This window comes from Salmo trutta, chromosome 28, assembly GCF_901001165.1.
Source record: "Salmo trutta chromosome 28, fSalTru1.1, whole genome shotgun sequence".
Taxonomy (NCBI): domain Eukaryota; kingdom Metazoa; phylum Chordata; class Actinopteri; order Salmoniformes; family Salmonidae; genus Salmo; species Salmo trutta.
The window spans coordinates 29,375,006-29,393,794 of NC_042984.1; positions in this window are offsets into that span (position 1 = coordinate 29,375,006).

The following is an 18,789-nucleotide window of genomic DNA, read 5'->3' on the forward strand; positions in this document are numbered from 1 at the left end:
ATATTCATTGAAAGAAAGCAGTGGCCTTTTACAGATTCACAATCGAGAGCATCCTGTCGTGCTGTATCGCGGCCTGGTACGGCAACTGCACCGCGCTCAACTGCAAGGCTTTCCAGAGGGTGGTGTGGTCTGCACAATGCATCACCGGGGGAAAACTACCTGCCCTCCATGACACCTACAGCACCTGATGTCACAGGAAGGCCAAAAAGTTCATCAAGGACAACAACCACCCGAGCCACTGCCTGTTCACATCGTTATCATCCAGAAGGCGAGGTCAGTACAGGTGCATCAAAGCTGGGACCAAGAGACTGAAAAACAGCTTCTATCTCAAGGCCATCAGACTGCTAAACAGCCATCACTAACACAGAGAGGCTGTTACCTACTTTGAAACCCAATCACTGGCCACTTTAATAAATTGATCACTAGTCACTTTATACAATGCACTCCAAACAATGCAAATTTAATAATGTTTACATATCTTACATTACTCATATCACATGTATATACTGTATTTTATACCATCTATGCACCTTGCCTATGCTGCTCGTCCATCGCTCATCCATATATTTATATGTACATATTCTCATTCACCCCTTTAGGTTTGTGTGTATTTGTCACGTCCTGACCAGTAAAGGGGTAATTTGTTATTATAGTTTGGTCAGGACGTGGCAGGGGGTGTTTGTTTAGAGTGTTTCAGGGTTTATTGGGTATGTTATTATATAAGAGGGGTGTGTTTGTTTTGTGTTGTAGGGTTTTTGGGTATTGTTCTGGTTTTGTATTTCTATGATGTTCTAGGTTGTGTATTTCTTTGTTGGCCTGGTAGGGCTCTCAATCAGGAACAGCTGTACATCGTTGTTGCTGATTGGGAGTCATACTTAGGTAGCCCTTTTTTTCACCTGTGGTTTGTGGGAAGTTGTTTTTGCATAGCTGTGTGTAGCCTGCATTACTGTGTGGTTGTTCGTTTTCTTGTTTAGTTTTTTCAGTGTTCAAATAAAAGTTAAAATGAGCACTCAACCCGCTGCACCTTGGTCAACTCCGTATGACACGCTTTACAGAACTTCCACCACCAACGGACCAAGCAGCGAGGTAAGTAGCTGGAGAGGAGTTATCTGGAGTCTTGGACTTGGGAGGAGATTCTAGCCGGAGAGGGACCATGGAGGAAGGCTGGAGAGGACCGGGACTGTTATATTGGAACACGGCTGGCATGGAGGCGTGAGAGGCAGCCCCAAGAAATGTTTTGGGGGGGCACACGGGTAGATTGGCAGGGCCAGGGTTGAGCCCTAAGCCAACTCCCCGTGCTTACCGGAGGCAGCGTGGTACTGGTCAGGCCCCATGCTATGGGGTGATGCGCACCGTGGCAAGGCCGAGTATCCACAGGCCGGTGTGCTCGGTGCCAGCGTCCTGCATTTGCCGGGGGGAAGCGGGCACCCAGCCAGTACGGGCAGTGCCAGTCCTGCGCTCGAGACCGCCAGTGCGCCTCTACGGCCCAGTGTATCCTGTTCCCGCTCCCCGCACTAGCCCTGAGGTGCATGTCTTCAGTCTGGCGCCTCCAAAGCCAGCACCACGCACTAGGCTTCCAGTGCGTCAGCCCAGTCCAGTACGTCCTGTTCCCGCTCCTCGCACTAGCCTTGGGGTGTGTGTCTCCAGTCTGGTACTTCCACTACCAACCCCATGCACCAGTGCGTCAGCCCAGTCCAGCTCGTCCTGCTCCTCGCACTAGCCCTGTGGTGCATGTCCCTAGTCTGGCGCTTCCTAAGCCAGCCCCACGCATCAGGCCTTCAGTGTGCAGTCCCCGTCCAGAGTGTCCGGCGACAGTGCCTCGTCCCAGAGTGTCCGGCGACAGTGCCTCGTCCCAGAGTGTCCGGCGACAGTGCCTCGTCCCAGAGTGTCCGGCGACAGTGCCTCGTCCCAGAGTGTCCGGCGACAGTGCCTCGTCCCAGAGTGTCCGGCGACAGTGCCTCGTCCCAGAGTGTCCGGCGACAGTGCCTCGTCCCAGAGTGTCCGGCGACAGTGCCTCGTCCCAGAGTGTCCGGCGACAGTGCCTCGTCCCAGAGTGTCCGGCGACAGTGCCTCGTCCCAGAGTGTCCGGCGACAGTGCCTCGTCCCAGAGTGTCCGGCGACAGTGCCTCGTCCCAGAGTGTCCGGCGACAGTGCCTCGTCCCAGAGTGTCCGGCGACAGTGCCTCGTCCCAGAGTGTCCGGCGACAGGGCCTCGTCCCAGAGTGTCCGGCGACAGTGCCTCGTCCCAGAGTGTCCGGCGACAGTGCCTCGTCCCAGAGTGTCCGGCGACAGTGCCTCGTCCCAGAGTGTCCGGCGACAGTGCCTCGTCCCAGAGTGTCCGGCGACAGTGCCTCATAGAAAGACGGCCCACAGTCCGGAACCGAGAGAGACGACCCTACAGTCCAGAGCTCCCAGAGTTGCCCTACAGTCCGAGGTCTACAGCGACGCGCTTCAGCCCGAGGTATTCAGCGTGGGTGGACAGGTTAGGTGGAGGACTAAGGCCAGAGCCTGAGCCACCTCCACAGTAGGAGGATTGGGGGAGGGGGGGTGTAGCACGGGAACCGTCGGTGACGGTAGCCACACTCCCTTCCCTCCCTTTAGTTTGGGGGGTGTATTTTTGTGTTTATTTTGAGGTGCATCCGGGGTCTGCACCTTTGGGGGGGTACTGTCACGTCCTGACCAGTAAAGGGGTTATTATAGTTTGGTCAGGACGTGGCAGGGAGCGTTTGTTTAGAGTGTTTCAGGGTTTATTGGGTATGTTATTATATAAGGGGTGTGTTTGTTTTGTGTTGTAGGGGTTTTTGGGTATTGTTCTGGTTTTGTATTTCTATGATGTTCTAGGTTGTGTATTTCTTTGTTGGCCTGGTAGGGCTCTCAATCAGGAACAGCTGTACATCGTTGTTGCTGACTGGGAGTCATACTTAGGTAGCCCTTTTTTCACTTGTGGTTTGTGGGAAGTTGTTTTTGCATAGCTGTGTGTAGCCTGCATTACTGTGTGTTCGTTTTCTTGTTTAGTTTTTTCAGTGTTCAAATAAAAGTTAAAATGAGCACTCAACCCGCTGCGCCTTGGTCCACTCCGTACAACACACGTTACAGTATTAGGTAGTTGTTGGGGAATTGTTAGATTACTTGTTAGATATTACTGCACTGTCGGAACTAGAAGCACAAGCATTTCACTACATTTGCATTAACATCTGCTAACCATGTGTATGTGACAAATAAAATTTGATTTGGTCCAAATATTTAAACTGTTTAACATTCATAGGAGGACATATTGTATTAACTTATTTGACATGCAAATGCTATTTGGATAAAAGGGAAAATGTTCACTATGTTGATCTAATAACCATCTCTGTGAGAGAACAAAACTTTAAAATATTTTATTTTATTTAACCAGGTAGGGAAGTTGAACAAGTTCTCATTTACAACTGTGACCTGGCCAAGATAAAGCAAAGCAGTTCAACACATAACAACAGAGTTACACATGGAGTAAAACAAACATACAGTAGAAAAAAATAAATAGGCAATAAATAGGCCATGGTGGCAAAGTAAATACAATATAGTAATTAAAACACTGGAATGGTAGATTTGACAGATGACTGTGTAAAGTAGAAATACTGGAGTGCAAAGGAGCTAAATAAATACAGTAGGGGAAGAGGTGTTTGGGCTATTTATAGATGGGCTATGTACAGGTGCAGTGATCTGGGAGCTGCTCTGACAGCTGGTGCTTAAAGCTAGTGAGATAAAGCATCAAAGATCTGATTCAACCCTTTAGCTCCTTGTATTAATTATCATGACAACAAACAAAGCACAAAAAAACACCCTGAACTTAGTGCTTGAAAATGTTTTACCTATTTAGTTTTCTGGACGAGGTGTGTTTGTGTGTGATCCAATAAAAGTATTAACATAATCTTGCAATTTTCCACCATAGCGTGTGTGTGTGATAGACTAATTTGCTTTATTTGGATCTAACCATGGGTGAAATAAATATTGGGGGCTGAGAATACATTCAACCTATGGAAGAAAAAAATTATTATTGATTTGTTTACACTGGCCGTCCAATTCTGATCTTTTGCCTAATTATTCTCAGAACATCTGTTCTGATTAGCCAAATGAGCAATTAGTGGAAAAAGATCAGAATTGGGCTGCCTGTGTATACGCAGCCTATGAGTAGGAGCTGTAATCCTTTCTTTGGGCAGTTTATTGGAGCTAGTGGTGATTATCTCTGACTATAATATTCACAAAGTATTTACCTCAATTTAAAGGGATAGTTCACCCAAATTACAAAATTACATATTGGTTTCCTTACCCTGTAAGCCAGTGGTCACCAACCTTTTCTGAATCAAGATCACTTTCTGAGTCAAAATGCAAGCCGAGATCTACCACTCAGATTTTTTATTTTAAACAAAATCAACCAATTAAAAACAGTTATGTGGCAATGAGGTTTGTGAAGTAGGCTATATGCTGAATCCATTATCACTGCATATTGGCTATGCTTGAATTGCCCTGTCAATGTTGTTCTTCTGAGACCATTTTGAAATGATATTTAAAAAATGTAGTTACATCAAATCAAATGTATTTATATATCCCTTCTTACATCAGCTAATATCGTAAAGTGCTGTACAGAAACCCAGCCTAAAACCCCAAACAGCAAGCAATGCAGGTGTAGAAGCGTGGTGGCTAGGAAAAACTCAGTAGAAAGGCCAAAACCTAGGAAGAAACCTAGAGAGGAACCAGGCTATGAGGGGTGGCCAGTCCTCTTCTGGCTGTGCCGGGTGGAGATTATAACAGAACATGGCCAAGGTGTTCAAATGTTCATAAATGACCAGCATGGTCAAATAATAATAATCACAGTAGTTGTCGAGGGTGCAACAGGTCAGCACCTCAGGAGTAAATGTCAGTTGGCTTTTCATAGCCGATCATTGAGAGTATCTCTACCGCTCCTGCTGTCACTAGAGAGTTGAAAACAGCAGGTCTGGGAAAGGTAGCACGTCCGGTGAACAGGTCAGGATTCCATAGCCGCAGGCAGAACAGTTGAAACTGGAGCAGCAGCACGGCCAGGTGGACTGGGGACAGCAAGGAGTCATCATGTCAGGTAGTCCTGAGGCATGGTCCTAGGGCTCAGGTCCTCCGAGAGAGAGAAAGAAAGAAAGAAATAGAGAAAGAGAATTAGAGAGAACATACTTAAATTCACACAGGACATCGGATAAGACAGGAGAAATACTCCAGATATATACAGACTGACCCTACCCCCCCGACACATAAACTACTGCAGCATAAATACTGGAGGCTGAGACAGGAGGGGTCAGGAGACACTGTGGCCCCATGCGATGATACCCCCGGACAGGGCCAAACAGGCAGGATATAACCCCACCCACTTTGCCAAAGCACAGCCCCAACACCACTAGAGGGATATCTTCAACCACCAACTTACCATCCTGAGACAAGGTTGAGTATAGCCCACAAAGATCTCCGCCATGGCACAACCGGGGGGGCAACCCAGACATGAAGACCAGGTCAGTGACTCAACCCACTCAAGTGACGCACCCCTCGTAGGGACGGCATGGAAGAGCACCACTAAGCCAGTGACTCAGCCCCTGTAATAGGGTTACATTTACATTTACATTTTAGTCATTTAGCAGACGCTCTTATCCAGAGCGACTTACAGTAGTGAATGCATACATTTCATACAATTACATACATTTTTTTTCATTTTTTTTCCCTGTGGGTTAGAGGCAGAGAATCCCAGTGGAGAGAGGGGAACTGGCCAGGCAGAGACAGCAAGAGCGGTTCGTTGCTCCAGTGCCTTTCCGTTCACCTTCACTCTCCTGGGCCAGACAACACTCAATCATAGGACCTACTGAAGAGATGAGTCTTCAATAAAGACTTCAAGGTTGAGACCGAGTCTGCGTCTCTCACATGGGTAGGCAGACCATTCCATAAAAATGGAGCTCTATAGGAGAAAGCCCTGCCTCCAGCTGTTTGCTTAGAAATTCTAGGGACAATTAGGAGTCCTGCGTCTTGTGACCGTAGCGTACGTGTAGGTATGTATGGCAAGACCAAATCGGAAAGATAGGTAGGAGCAAGCCCATGTAATGCTTTGTAGGTTAGCAGTAAAACCTTGAAATCAGCCCTTGCCTTAACAGGAAGCCAGTGTAGAGAGGCTAGCACTGGAGTAATATGATCAAATGTTTTGGTTCTAGTCAAGATTCTAGCAGCCGTATTTAGCACTAACTGAAGTTTATTTAGTGCTTTATCCGGGTAGCCGGAAAGTAGAGCATTGCAGTAGTCTAACCTAGAAGTGACAAAAGCATGGATACATTTTTCTGCATAATTTTTGGACAGAATGTTTCTGATTTTTGCAATGTTACGTAGATGGAAAAAAGCTGTCCTTGAAACAGTCTTGATATGTTCGTCAAAAGAGAGACCAGGGTCCAGAGTAACGCCGAGGTCCTCCACAGTTTTGTTTTATTTGAGACGACTGTACAACCATCAAGATTAATTGTCAGATTCAACAGAAGATCTCTTTGTTTCTTGGGACCTAGAACAAGCATCTCTGTTTTGTCTGAGTTTAAAAGTAGAACTTTTGCAGCCATCCACTTCCTTATGTCTGAAACACAGGCTTCCAGTGAGGGCAATTTTGGGGCTTCACCATGTTTCATCAAAATGTACAGCTGTGTGTCATCCGCATAGCAGTGAAAGTTAACATTATGTTTTCGAATGACATCCCCAAGAGGTAAAATGTATAATGAAAACAATAGTAGTCCTAAAACGGAACCTTGAAGAACACCGAAATTTACAGTTGATTTGTCAGAGGACAAACCATCCACAGAGACAAACTGATATCTTTCCGACAGATAAGATCTAAACCAGGCCAGAACTTGTCCGTGTAGACCAATTTGGGTTTCCAATCTCTCCACATGATCACACTGGTAATAGATAATTTGTTGTATTACTTGTGTGGCACAGCTGAGTGAGCATAATAATTTGTTTTGTTTTTTACTGGACTGATGGCCTGCATCTGATGTTCAGTCTGAGGGGAAGGAGCAGCAGTGAGGATGCCTCTCACCAGACTCACTGTCCATCCGCTCACCTTCCACTGAGAAAAGGGGACACTATCTTCCAGCTGATGGCGAAACTCAAGTCGCACTGTACTATTTCTGCCTCATGCACCAATTCATGTTGTTACTCCTATGACCAGAGAAAGTTAAGCCGCTAATAATAACAACACAAGCTTATCGGAACACTTTGCTATACTCATTCATTGCAGCTGCAGTGCTGGTTGTAGTGTGAGTGGAAGTAGGGAAAATGTGCATTTCATGGCTTATAAAAGTGTTGAACAAAGTGTTGACAGTGCTGAATAACAACTTAAACATGAACTTACTCATAAAAACAGCAGCTCTTCGCTGTATTCATTGAGTTTCTATCTAGTCATGGTATTAAGAGTTTTGAAATCTCACAGTATCAACTTTGCTGTGCGTTCAAGGTTTCTGTTTACAGTCTATGGCTCGAGAAAACTGTGCAGACACATGGATCGAAGCTATCTGATTGGCCAGCAATAGGCCTATAGGTGCACTTGATTTGCACTCTGGGCCTTCCGGGTAGGCCGAGTTCTACCTTCAGACACATTAAATGGTTAAAAATGGAAAGACTTTGCCTTCTCGGCACCAGGGCTGCTAAATCAAGTGCACCTACCGCCAACAGCGTGAAACAAATCAAGAAAATTGGAACACAGGGCTTTATCATTGTTTTTTTTACAGAAATGTTTGGCGATCAACTAGGAATGCCTAGGGTCGACCGGTTGGTGACCACTGCTCTAAGCAGTCTATGGACAAGGTATGACAGCAGTCCATGCTTTGGTTTAGCTTCCCTGGCACTGTTTCCAAAGGCTAATATTTTTGCATTTGTGGCACAAATCCCATTCAAGTCATGAGACCAATATTATATATTTTTTTTAAATGTATTGTCATGGCCAACAAAGTCACTTCTATATGATTTAAAAATAATGCGCAAAAAATGCTAATATCAGTCCCATGGCTTGAATTTTGACCGCCTTTTCAGTACAATAGGCTCAATTGTTGGTTTGTGTGCATACAGTGCACATGTCTGTGTGTTCCTTAAGCCACATGCAGTAGTAAATTATAGGGAGGAAAGGATATATTATGATTGGGACAAGCCTTAATTCAGAGGGCAATCATGACTGCAGGCTTATAAGAGGGATCACAAGATTATATTCTCCCTCTGTTAATTGGAATACAAAGCCTCTCTTCTTTTTCTGTTCTTTTCTCTCCATTCCTCTACCCCTCCCTCTCTTCCTCCCTCTCCCTACCCTGTGGCCAGACCTGAGCTGAATAACAGGCTCTCCTCAGGTAGGCCTACTGTATCTGCAAGACCAAAATGCTTGGCTTGGGTAGGCCTGGACAAGTCAACAAAACAAAGCCCAATGTTCAGGGCCTTGTTTCCTAGAGCCTTCGTAGCGTTAAGAGCATTGTTAGAACCATCTTACGATGTATCTTTAGTAGCCAAGCTGTTTCCCAAAACCATGGTTACTAATGTAGCACTTGAAAACACTTGTTATTTACCAACCGCTTCAGACCCCTCGTAGAACAGCTAAGTACTTCGTTAGGTTGTATTTTCCCTTTATACGCAGAAGATCTCCACTAAACACAGAATCAATAGGTTTATCTGTTTCTCTGTGACCACCAACAACTTCAAAGAAAAGTTGACTACAAATAGTCAACAAAGTTGCCAAAGTCTTTGCAATTGTTGCAAACATGTGAAGAATAAAATTATGCTTCAAATGAAAAACGAGATGAATGCAAATTAATAATACATTATATGCTACGTAGGCAGGGGCGGACTTAAGTCATTAGGCCAGTGAAAATGTGTCCTTTGGTTTGGAGTTCAAACTGGAGATTTTTGGTTCCAACCGCCGTGTCTTTGTGTGTTCTAAAACTTTTGACCGGTACTGTGTGTATATATACACTGCTCAAAAAATAAAGGGAACACTTAAACAACACAATGTAACTCCAAGTCAATCACACTTCTGTGAAATCAAACTGTCCACTTTTAGGAAGCAACACTGATTGACAATAAATGTCACATGCTGTTGTGCAAATGGAATAGACAACAGGTGGAAATTATAAGCAATTAGCAAGACACCCCCAATAAAGGAGTGGTTCTGCAGGTGGGGACCACAGACCACTTCTCAGTTCCTATGCTTCCTGGCTGATGTTTTGGTCACTTTTGAATGCTGGCGGTGCTTTCACTCTAGTGGTAGCATGAGACGAAGTCTACAACCCACACAAGTGGCTCAGGTAGTGCAGCTCATCCAGGATGGCACATCAATGCGAGCTGTGGCAAGAAGGTTTGCTGTGTCTGTCAGCGTAGTGTCCAGAGCATGGAGGCGCTACCAGGAGACAGGCCAGTACATCAGGAGACGTGGAGGAGGCCGTAGGAGGGCAACAACCCATCAGCAGGACCGCTACCTCCGCTTTTGTGCAAGGAGGAGCAGGAGAAGCACTGCCAGAGCCCTGCAAAATGACCTCCAGCAGGCCACAAATGTGCATGTGTCTGCTCAAACGGTCAGAAACAGACTCCATGAGGGTGGTATGAGGGCCCGACGTCCACAGGTGGGGGTTGTGCTTCCAGCCCAACACCGTGCACCGACGTTTGGCATTTGCCAGAGAACACTAAGATTGGCAAATTCGCCACTGGCACCCTGTGCTCTTCACAGATGAAAGCAGGTTCACACTGAGCACGTGACAGACGTGACAGAGTCTGGAGACGCCATGGAGAACATTCTGCTGCCTGCAACATCCTCCAGCATGACCGGTTTGGCGGTGAGTCAGTCATGGTGTGGGATGGCATTTCTTTGGGGGGCCGCACAGACCTCCATGTGCTCGCCAGAGGTAGCCTGACTGCCATTGGGTACCGTGATGAGCTCCTCAGACCCCTTGTGAGACCATATGCTGGTGCGGTTGGCCCTGGGTTCCTCCTAATGCAAGACAATGCTAGACCTCATGTGGCTGGAGTGTGTCAGCAGTTCCTGCAAGAGGAAGGCATTGATGCTATGGACTGGCCCGCCCGTTCCCCAGACCTGAATCCAATTGAGCACATCTGGGACATCATGTCTCGCTCCATCCACCAATGCCACGTTGCACCACAGACTGTCCAGGAGTTGGTGGATGCTTTAGTCCAGGTCTGGGAGGAGATCCCTCAGGAGACCATCTGCCACCTCATCAGGAGCATGCCCAGGCGTTGTAGGGAGGTCATACAGGCACGTGGAGGCCTCACACACTACTGAGCCTCATTTTGACTTGTTTTAAGGACATTACATCAAAGTTGGATCAGCCTGTAGTGTGGTTTTCCACTTTAATTTTGAGTGTGTCTCCAAATCCAGACCTCCATGGGTTGATAAATTGGATTTCCATTGAATATTTTTGTGTGATTTTGTTGTCAGCATATTCAACTATGTAAAGAAAAAAGTATTTAAGATTTTTTCTTTCATTCAGATCTAGGATGTGTTGTTTAAGTGTTCCCTTTATTTTTTTGAGCAGTATATATATATATATATATATATATATATATATATATATATATATATATATTTATATATTTATACACTACCATTCAAAAGTTTGGGGTCACTTAGAAATGTCCTTGTTTTTGAAAGAAAAGCTATTTTTCAAATCAAATTGATCAGAAAAACTGTGTAGACATTGTTAATGTTGTAAATGACTATTATAGCTGGAAACGGCTGATGCTTTTAATGGAATATCTACATAGGCGTACAGAGGTCCATTATCAGCAACTATCACTCCTGTGTTCCAATGGCACGTTGTGTTAGCTAATCCAAGTTTATTATTTTAAAAGGCTAATTGATAATTAGAAAATCCTTTTGCAATTATGTTAGCACAGCTGAAAACTGTTGTTCTGATTAAAGAAGCAATAAAACTGGCCTTCTTTAGACTAGTTGAGTATCTGGAGCATCAGCATTTGTGGGTTCAATTACAGGCTCAAAATGGCCAGAAACTCGTCAGTCTATTCTTTTTCTGAGAAATTAAGGCTATTCCATGCAAGAAATTGCCAAGAAACTGAAGATCTCATACAACGCTGTGTACGCTGTCCCAACGCTGTCCCTTCCCAGAACAGTGCAAGCTGTCTCTAACCAGAATAGAAAGAGGAGTGGGAGGCCCCAGTGCACAAATGAGCAAGAGGACAAGTACATTAGAGTGTCTAGTTTGAGAAACAGACACCTCACAGGACCTCAACTGGCAGCTTCATTAAATAGTACCTGCAAAACACCAGTCTCAAGGTCAACAGTGAAGAGGCGACTCCGGGATGCTGGCCTTCTAGGCAGAGTTGCAAAGAAAAAGCCATATCTCAGACTGGCCAATATAAAGAAAAGATAAAGATGGGTAAAATAACACAGACACTGGACAGAGGAAGATTGGAAAAAATTGTTTTGGACAGACGAATCAAAGTTTGAGGTGTTCGGATCACAAAGAAGAACATTTGTGAGACGCAAGAAAAATGAAAAGATGCTGAAGGAGTGCTTGACGCCATCTGTCAAGCATGGTGGAGGCAATGTGATGGTCTGGTGGTGGTAAAGTGGGGGATTTGTACAGGGTAAAAGGAATCTTGAAGAAGGAAGGCTATCACTCCATTTTGCAATGCCATGCCCTACTCTGTGGACGTCGCTTAATTGGAGCCAATTTCCTCCTACAACAGGACAATGACCCATGGCACAGCTCCAAACTATGCAAGAACTATTTAGGGAAGAAGCAGTCAGCTTGTATTCTGTCTATAATGGAGTAGCCAGCACAGTCACCGGATCTCAACCCTATTGAGCTATTGTGGGAGCAGCTTGACCGTATCAAGACAATCCAACTTGTGGGATGTGCTTCAGGAAGGACATTTCTAAGTGACACAAACTTTTGAACGGTAGTGTATGTATATATATATATATATATATATATATATATATATATATATATATATATATATAAACAGTACCAGTCAAAAGTTTGGACACACCTACTCAAGGGTTTTTCTTTATTTGTACTATTTTCTACATTGTAGAATAATAGTGAAGACATCAAAACTATGAAATAACACATATGGAATCATGTAGTAACCAAAAAAGTGTTAAACAAATCAAAATATATTTTAGCCACCCTTTGCCTTGATGACAGCTTTGCACACTTTTGATATTCTCTCAACCAGCTTCAGCTTCTGTCATTTTTGCCTCAATATATTTCACGACGTGTAACAACATGTGATCAAATCTTGATTTAGTGCATTATTATTGGGTAAGCATTTAGATTAAGCTGCCTCAACATTTGTAGCTATTTGTAGCTGTTTTATCTGTCTAGGAGCAGTATTGTGCCGTATTGTGGAATACTTCTAATGCTAAGGAAAGATTTGAATGGAGAGAGCAGCAGTGCTTTTTCCCCCCATCCTATCGGTACTGACGTATGGTCTAACGATGCACTTTGCGTACGTTCTCCCTACGTGCTTGTTTGGGAAACACTCTTAAAAAGTTCACATCACGACTGGGAAATGAGACCCAGGCCTTTCCCAGCTCCCTGGTCACTGTAATTAAGGATAGACTCTCTGAGCTACAGACACAGACAGGTCTTTGTTGAGGCAGACACAGGAGACACTCCTGAGAATCTTAAGAGCCCAGACAGAGAGAGAGAGAGAGAGAGAGAGAGAGAGAGAGAGAGAGAGAGAGAGAGAGAGAGAGAGAGAGAGAGAGAGAGAGAGAGAGAGAGAGAGAGAGAGAGCGCAATTACTCTCCACTGACAATTACACAGAACCTGCTTAATTTACCCATGAATGTGGCCCACATAAACAGCATGGACCAAACTAGACTCAAAGAGAAGTTGGATAAAAATAACCTAATTAAGAGTAGGTACTAGAACAAGATCAGACTGAGAGGCGTCCACTTTGAAGCAAGAAATTCTCACAGGATTGAGACGCAATATCTTTAGAATGGGGGTTCAAACTTGACATCTTAGTCTTCTGCAGTCTACAGTATATCTGTATATTATAAACTGGTTGGTTCAAGCCCTGAATGCTGATTGGCTGAAAGCAATGCTCTAATTACGTAGGTAACCAGTTTATAATAGCAATAAGGCACCTCGGGGGTTTGTGATATACAGTTGAAGTCGGAAGTTTACATACACCTTAGCCAAATACATTTAAACTCAGTTTTTCACAATTCCTGACATTTAATCCTAGTAAAAATTCCCTTATTACGTCGGTTAGGATCACCACTTTATTTTAAGAATGTGAAATGTCAGAATAATAGTAGAGAGAATGATTTATTTCAGCTTGTATTTCTTTCATCACATTCCCAGTGGGTTAGAAGTTTACATAGACTCAATTAGTATTTGGTAGCATTGCCTTTAAATTGTTTAACTTTGGTCAAACGTTTCGGGTAGCCTTCCACCAAGTTGGGTGAATTTTGGCCAATTCCTCCTGACAGAGCTGGTGTAACTGAGTCAGGTTTGTAGGCCTCCTTGCTCGCACACGCTTTTTCAGTTCTGCCCACAAATTTTCTATGGGATTGAGGTCAGGGCTTTGTGATGGCCACTCCAATACCTTGACTGTGTTGTCCTTAAGCCATTTTGCCACAACTTTGGAAGTATGCTTGGGGTCATTGTCCATTTACAAGACCCATTTGTGACCAAGCTTCAACTTCCTGACTGATGTCTTGAGATGTTGCTTCAATAGATCCACATAATTTTCCTCCCTGACGATGCCATCTATTTTGTGACATGGACCAGTCCCTCCTGCAGCAAAGCACCCCCACAACACGATGCTGCCACCCCCGTGCTTCACGGTTGGCGTGGTGTTCTTCGGCTTGCAAGCCTCCCCCTTCTTCCTCCAAACATAATGATGGTCATTATGGCCAAACAGTTCTATTTTTGTTACTTCAGACCAGAGGACATTTCTCCAAAAAGTACAATCTTTGTCCCCATGTGCAGTTGCAAACCGTAGTAGGTTTTGGAGCAGTGGCTTGTTTCTTGCTGAGCGGCCTTTCAGGTTATGCCGATATAGGACTCGTTTTACTGTGGATATAGATACGTTTGTACCTGTTTCCTCCAGCATCTTCACAGGGTGCTTTGCTGTTGTTCTGGGATTCATTTGCACTTTTCACACCAAAGTACGTTCACCTCTAGGAGACAGAACGCGTCTCCTTCCTGAGCGGAATGACAGCTGCGTGGTCCCATGGTGTTTATACTTGCGTACAATTGTTTGTACAGATGAACGTGGTACCTTCAGGCGTTTGGGAATTGCTCCCAATGATTAACCAGACTTGTGGAGGTTTACAATTAACTGAGAGAAACAAACAGCAAATTAACAGTGGCCCCAATCCATACACTGAAAAGCATGTCTGTGGGGTTGATGGATTTATACTCCTCCATGCAGGCACATGGGGAGCTATTCAATATTCATAAAGTCCTTGTTTCCCTATTGCCCATGTCTTGTTGAACAAAGGAAGGATGCAAATAGCATATCAGGTGTTGATCAATAATTGTTAACCTAATCACAACTCATTGAAAGAATGGCCGCCTCAATTGTGAGAGCAGAGATAATCAATTAGGTTTGAATTGATGTCTTAAGTCGTCCTGTGGCTGTGTTGTGGGAATGAGAGCTCAGGGTTGTGTTGTATTATACAGGGGTCATATTGTGTGTTTAATGATTCATGAAGAATAAGATTGGCCTATGAGTAACTGAGTCATTGCCTCTGTCTGTCTGTCTGTCTGTCTGTCTGTCTGTCTGTCTGTCTGTCTGTCTGTCTGTCTGTCTGTCTGTCTGTCTGTCTGTCTGTCTGTCTGTCTGTCTGTCTGTCTGTCTGTCTGTCTGTCTGTCTGTCTGCTATTCAACCTTTTCCAAGGTCCGGGGTAACAGCTCCTCATTCCTATCTGTCAGGGGAGCGGGGGGGCTGATGACAAAACTATAACAGCACAACTCACACAGTTGCTGAAGCACAGTTAGTCCACAGTGAAGTGAGGAGATTTTACCTTGGTTATGCTGACTCAAACGATGATACATACTGCTTGTAGTAAATGCCCTCAGTACAAAAGTAAGTAAGTAAGTAAGTAGAATTGGCTTGTGCAAGCCAGAACGGGTCATTGGAGCAGGAGTCCATCTCCTGTTTCTGAGGCGTGAGGCAGCTTGATGTAGTACACCCCCTGGAAAGGAGGCTAGTCTATTTCAGGGCCTTACCCCAATCTATCTCCTTAATGCTGAGTGCCAAGCAGAGACGCATCAGGTCCCATTTTTATAGTCTTTGTTATGACTCGGCCGGTGAATGAACTCCTAACCACAAGGCCACTGAGCACTGAGTTGGTAGGACAAAAGGTCTTAACTTTATGTGGGCCCGAGTTGTTATTAAATCATAAGGGTGACAAATAATGGTGTATTAGCTTCATGCAACACAGCTCTAACAGAGTTTAGACGCAGACTAACTGTCAATACAGATCCAATTCGATCTGGATGATCATGGATGAACTTATTATCGGATGTGTCATCTGACTATGCAATGTGGTCTCAGAGCGTTTCGTATTATTCTGTACGTAAATCCAAGATACTCCTTTTAATATGGTATGTTACTTTTCAAATGGTATGTATTACTTTGTGGATGTAATAATCCATGTCGTATGATATGTTACGATTTACAATTCGTATGATATGTCACAAATGCAATTCGTACAATATGTTACATATTTGCAAAACGTACAATATGTTACGAATTCCAACTTTTTGTTGCTAACTTTAGCTAGATGGCTAGGTGACTAACACTTACATTAACTAGCTCTAGGGGTTAGGGGTTAAGGTTAGGAGATATGTTAAAGAGTTAAGATTAGGGTTAGGGAAGCTTAGCTAAAAGGGTTAAGGTTAGGTTTAGAAGAAGGGTTAGGTAAAAAGGTTAAGGTTAGGGAAGGGTTAGCTAACATGCTAAGTAGTTGCAAAGTTGCTATTTAGCTAAAAAGTAGCTATTTAGCTAAAAAGTAGCTAATTAGCTAAAATGCTAAAATGATGAGATTCGAACACGTAAGGTTGCTAGATGTTCGCGTTATACGCCAGCCAATCCACCTCAACCACCAACCCTCTTTTTGTTTTTGCCTTAAGTAACCTTCTGTCTTATGTAACCATACCAGACGTAACATATCATACTCATTTGAATGTCCCGGATTAACGTTTACTATGTTACGTCTAGTCTATGAGACCAGTCTGGGCTGTGGGCAAAGAGACAGATGCTGTAGCTGCCATTCTCTCACCAGCTCTGGGTTAGTTAGCTGGAGTTGGCAAATAGAAGACATTTGTCATTATTCACAACAGGCCTATTTCCCCAGAATGTTAACGCAATTAACAGACAGGTGATCTAGGGCAGAAAATACCAGTATACTGAAGCTAATGTCCAGGAATGACATTTTCGTTATGCTAAATGTATTGAATCACAGAAGGAAATAATTCTTATTTTTCCTGATATTTACTATCTAAGCATTCATTTAGAAACATAAAACATGCCTTTTCTGGTCCAGCTTGTGAGACAATCTGATTCAGCGGTGGGTAAAATGAGTGCTTCTCCAGTTTCTCTGGACCCTCCTCTTGCCTCTCTCTTTGTTAGGTCCTCAGGAGTGTAGAGATCCAGGTGATGGATGAGCACCTGCTCAGGGGGTGCAAGATTTATCTATCTGAGAGAAGAATCAGCAGGAGTCTGTGAAAGAGACACACCATGATGACAGAACCAGCAGGACCAGTGAGTCCTACAGCACTGGCTCCCACAACCAACGACAACACTGGAAAAAGGGAAAGAAAAAGAGAGCGAGGAAAAAAGTAAAGGATGCTACTTTACAGCCAAACCCAAACGGTTCACCAGGTGGACACATAGAGAAACAAACATCTCCCTGCAACCCCCACGGGCCGGGGTCAGACTTTGAACTTCTAGTAGGGGATGGAGAATGTGGGAGATCAAACGGATCCAGACCGATGACACTCAAAACGCCCAGAGAGCCATGGCGCAAACCGAGAATGTGTTCAACAAAAGTCCCCATGCTGTGATTCTTCCTGTGCTTCCTCCCTTCCCCTTTGCAGAAATTCTGGATTTCGCATTTATAGAAATAGGAATAAGGAAAGGGAACACACAAAAAACAGATGTACAGCACAGTAGAGCGCATGGCAGTACTGACGACTCCAGAGCCTGTGTTAGAACTTGAGATGCTGTGATTGATGTGGTTGGTTCTGAGCGTGGACGGCTCAGACAGGAGACAGCCTTCTCAAGTGTGGGAGGCCCCGTCTGGCCCAATAGCAAATCACACTCAGTGGACCGACCCATTTACCTGCCCTGACGAAACATCACTTTCTCCTGACACCTTCCCATTATACTGTACATCTCTCAATTCACGCTCCCATTCACACGCTCTCAATTCCCTAAGGCTTGATGAGAGAAAGCCGAAGTCAATGACCATCCTGTTGAGTGGTGGACACTAAAAAGGTGGACAGCTTTGGGAAAGCTTTGGGTCAAACCTAGCACAAAGCACACTGGGTCTCTCTAAAAATGAGCGATGAGTAAGAACCATGGTGAGAATGTTTGACTTTTGACTGATGCCTTGTCAGATGGGCTCGAGTGAAAACGTGGGATTCTTTCTGGTTGGAAAACAAATACACGGATCAATTAAAGCTGCAAGCAGCGTAGCTGGGGTTCAGCTGTGTAGCCACTGTGCCACCATCAGAACAAATTGGACACATCACTATAGGATAAGCTACTTCTGTACTGCTTAGCACATGTTCCAAATGAGAACTCAAAATCCAATTAATCATGCAATACAATATGCTTTTGATGTATTTTGGACCATTTTCAATGACGTCCAGAACCACTGGACCGATTGGTATATAGTATCTATGTATGAACATCATCTAACGCACTATTTTACAAGACTCTAGGTGAACAATATGACCGCTATGAGACAAATTGCTTGCATTAAGGGTTTTTCCTGTCCAACAACGCCACAATGTGGCCAAACTCAAACATACTTTACAGATTAGCTAGACTCATATCCTTGACCATGTGTGCCATATTTCAGCACTCTGAGACAAACAGATCAAGAGATATACCCCCCCCCCCCCCCCCCCCCCCCCCAGACACACACACACAGCCATATGAATCCCTGGCACTCCCACACATCCCTTAACAACCCATCCATAAAGGACAGATGTTTTTCTTGGTTTTCTGATGCTCGCCCTCCCTATCTTTCCTCTCTATATTCTATATGTTATTTCATCCTGCAAGTGTTTGTTCATATGGTCCCTTTATAGAGAAAAAGAGAAGTCCACATTCCAAAAGACTCCAGGGTGTCCCACAGTGATGGCCACTGTTGAGGCACTAAGGGCGTTGACCCTCCTTACAGTACTGTTGGCCCTCCTTACAATACTGTTGACCCTCCTTACAACACTGTTGGCCCTCCTTACAATACTGTTGGCCCTCCTTACAACACTGTTGGCCCTCCTTACAACACTGTTGGCCCTCCTTACAACACTGTTGGCCCTCCTTACAACACTGTTGGCCCTCCTTACAACACTGTTGGCCCTCCTTACAGTACTGTTGGCCCTCCTTACAACACTGTTGGCCCTCCTTACAACACTGTTGGCCCTCCTTACAACACTGTTGGCCCTCCTTACAACACTGTTGGCCCTCCTTACAATACTGTTGGCCCTCCTTACAACACTGTTGGCCCTCCTTACAACACTGTTGGCCCTCCTTACAATACTG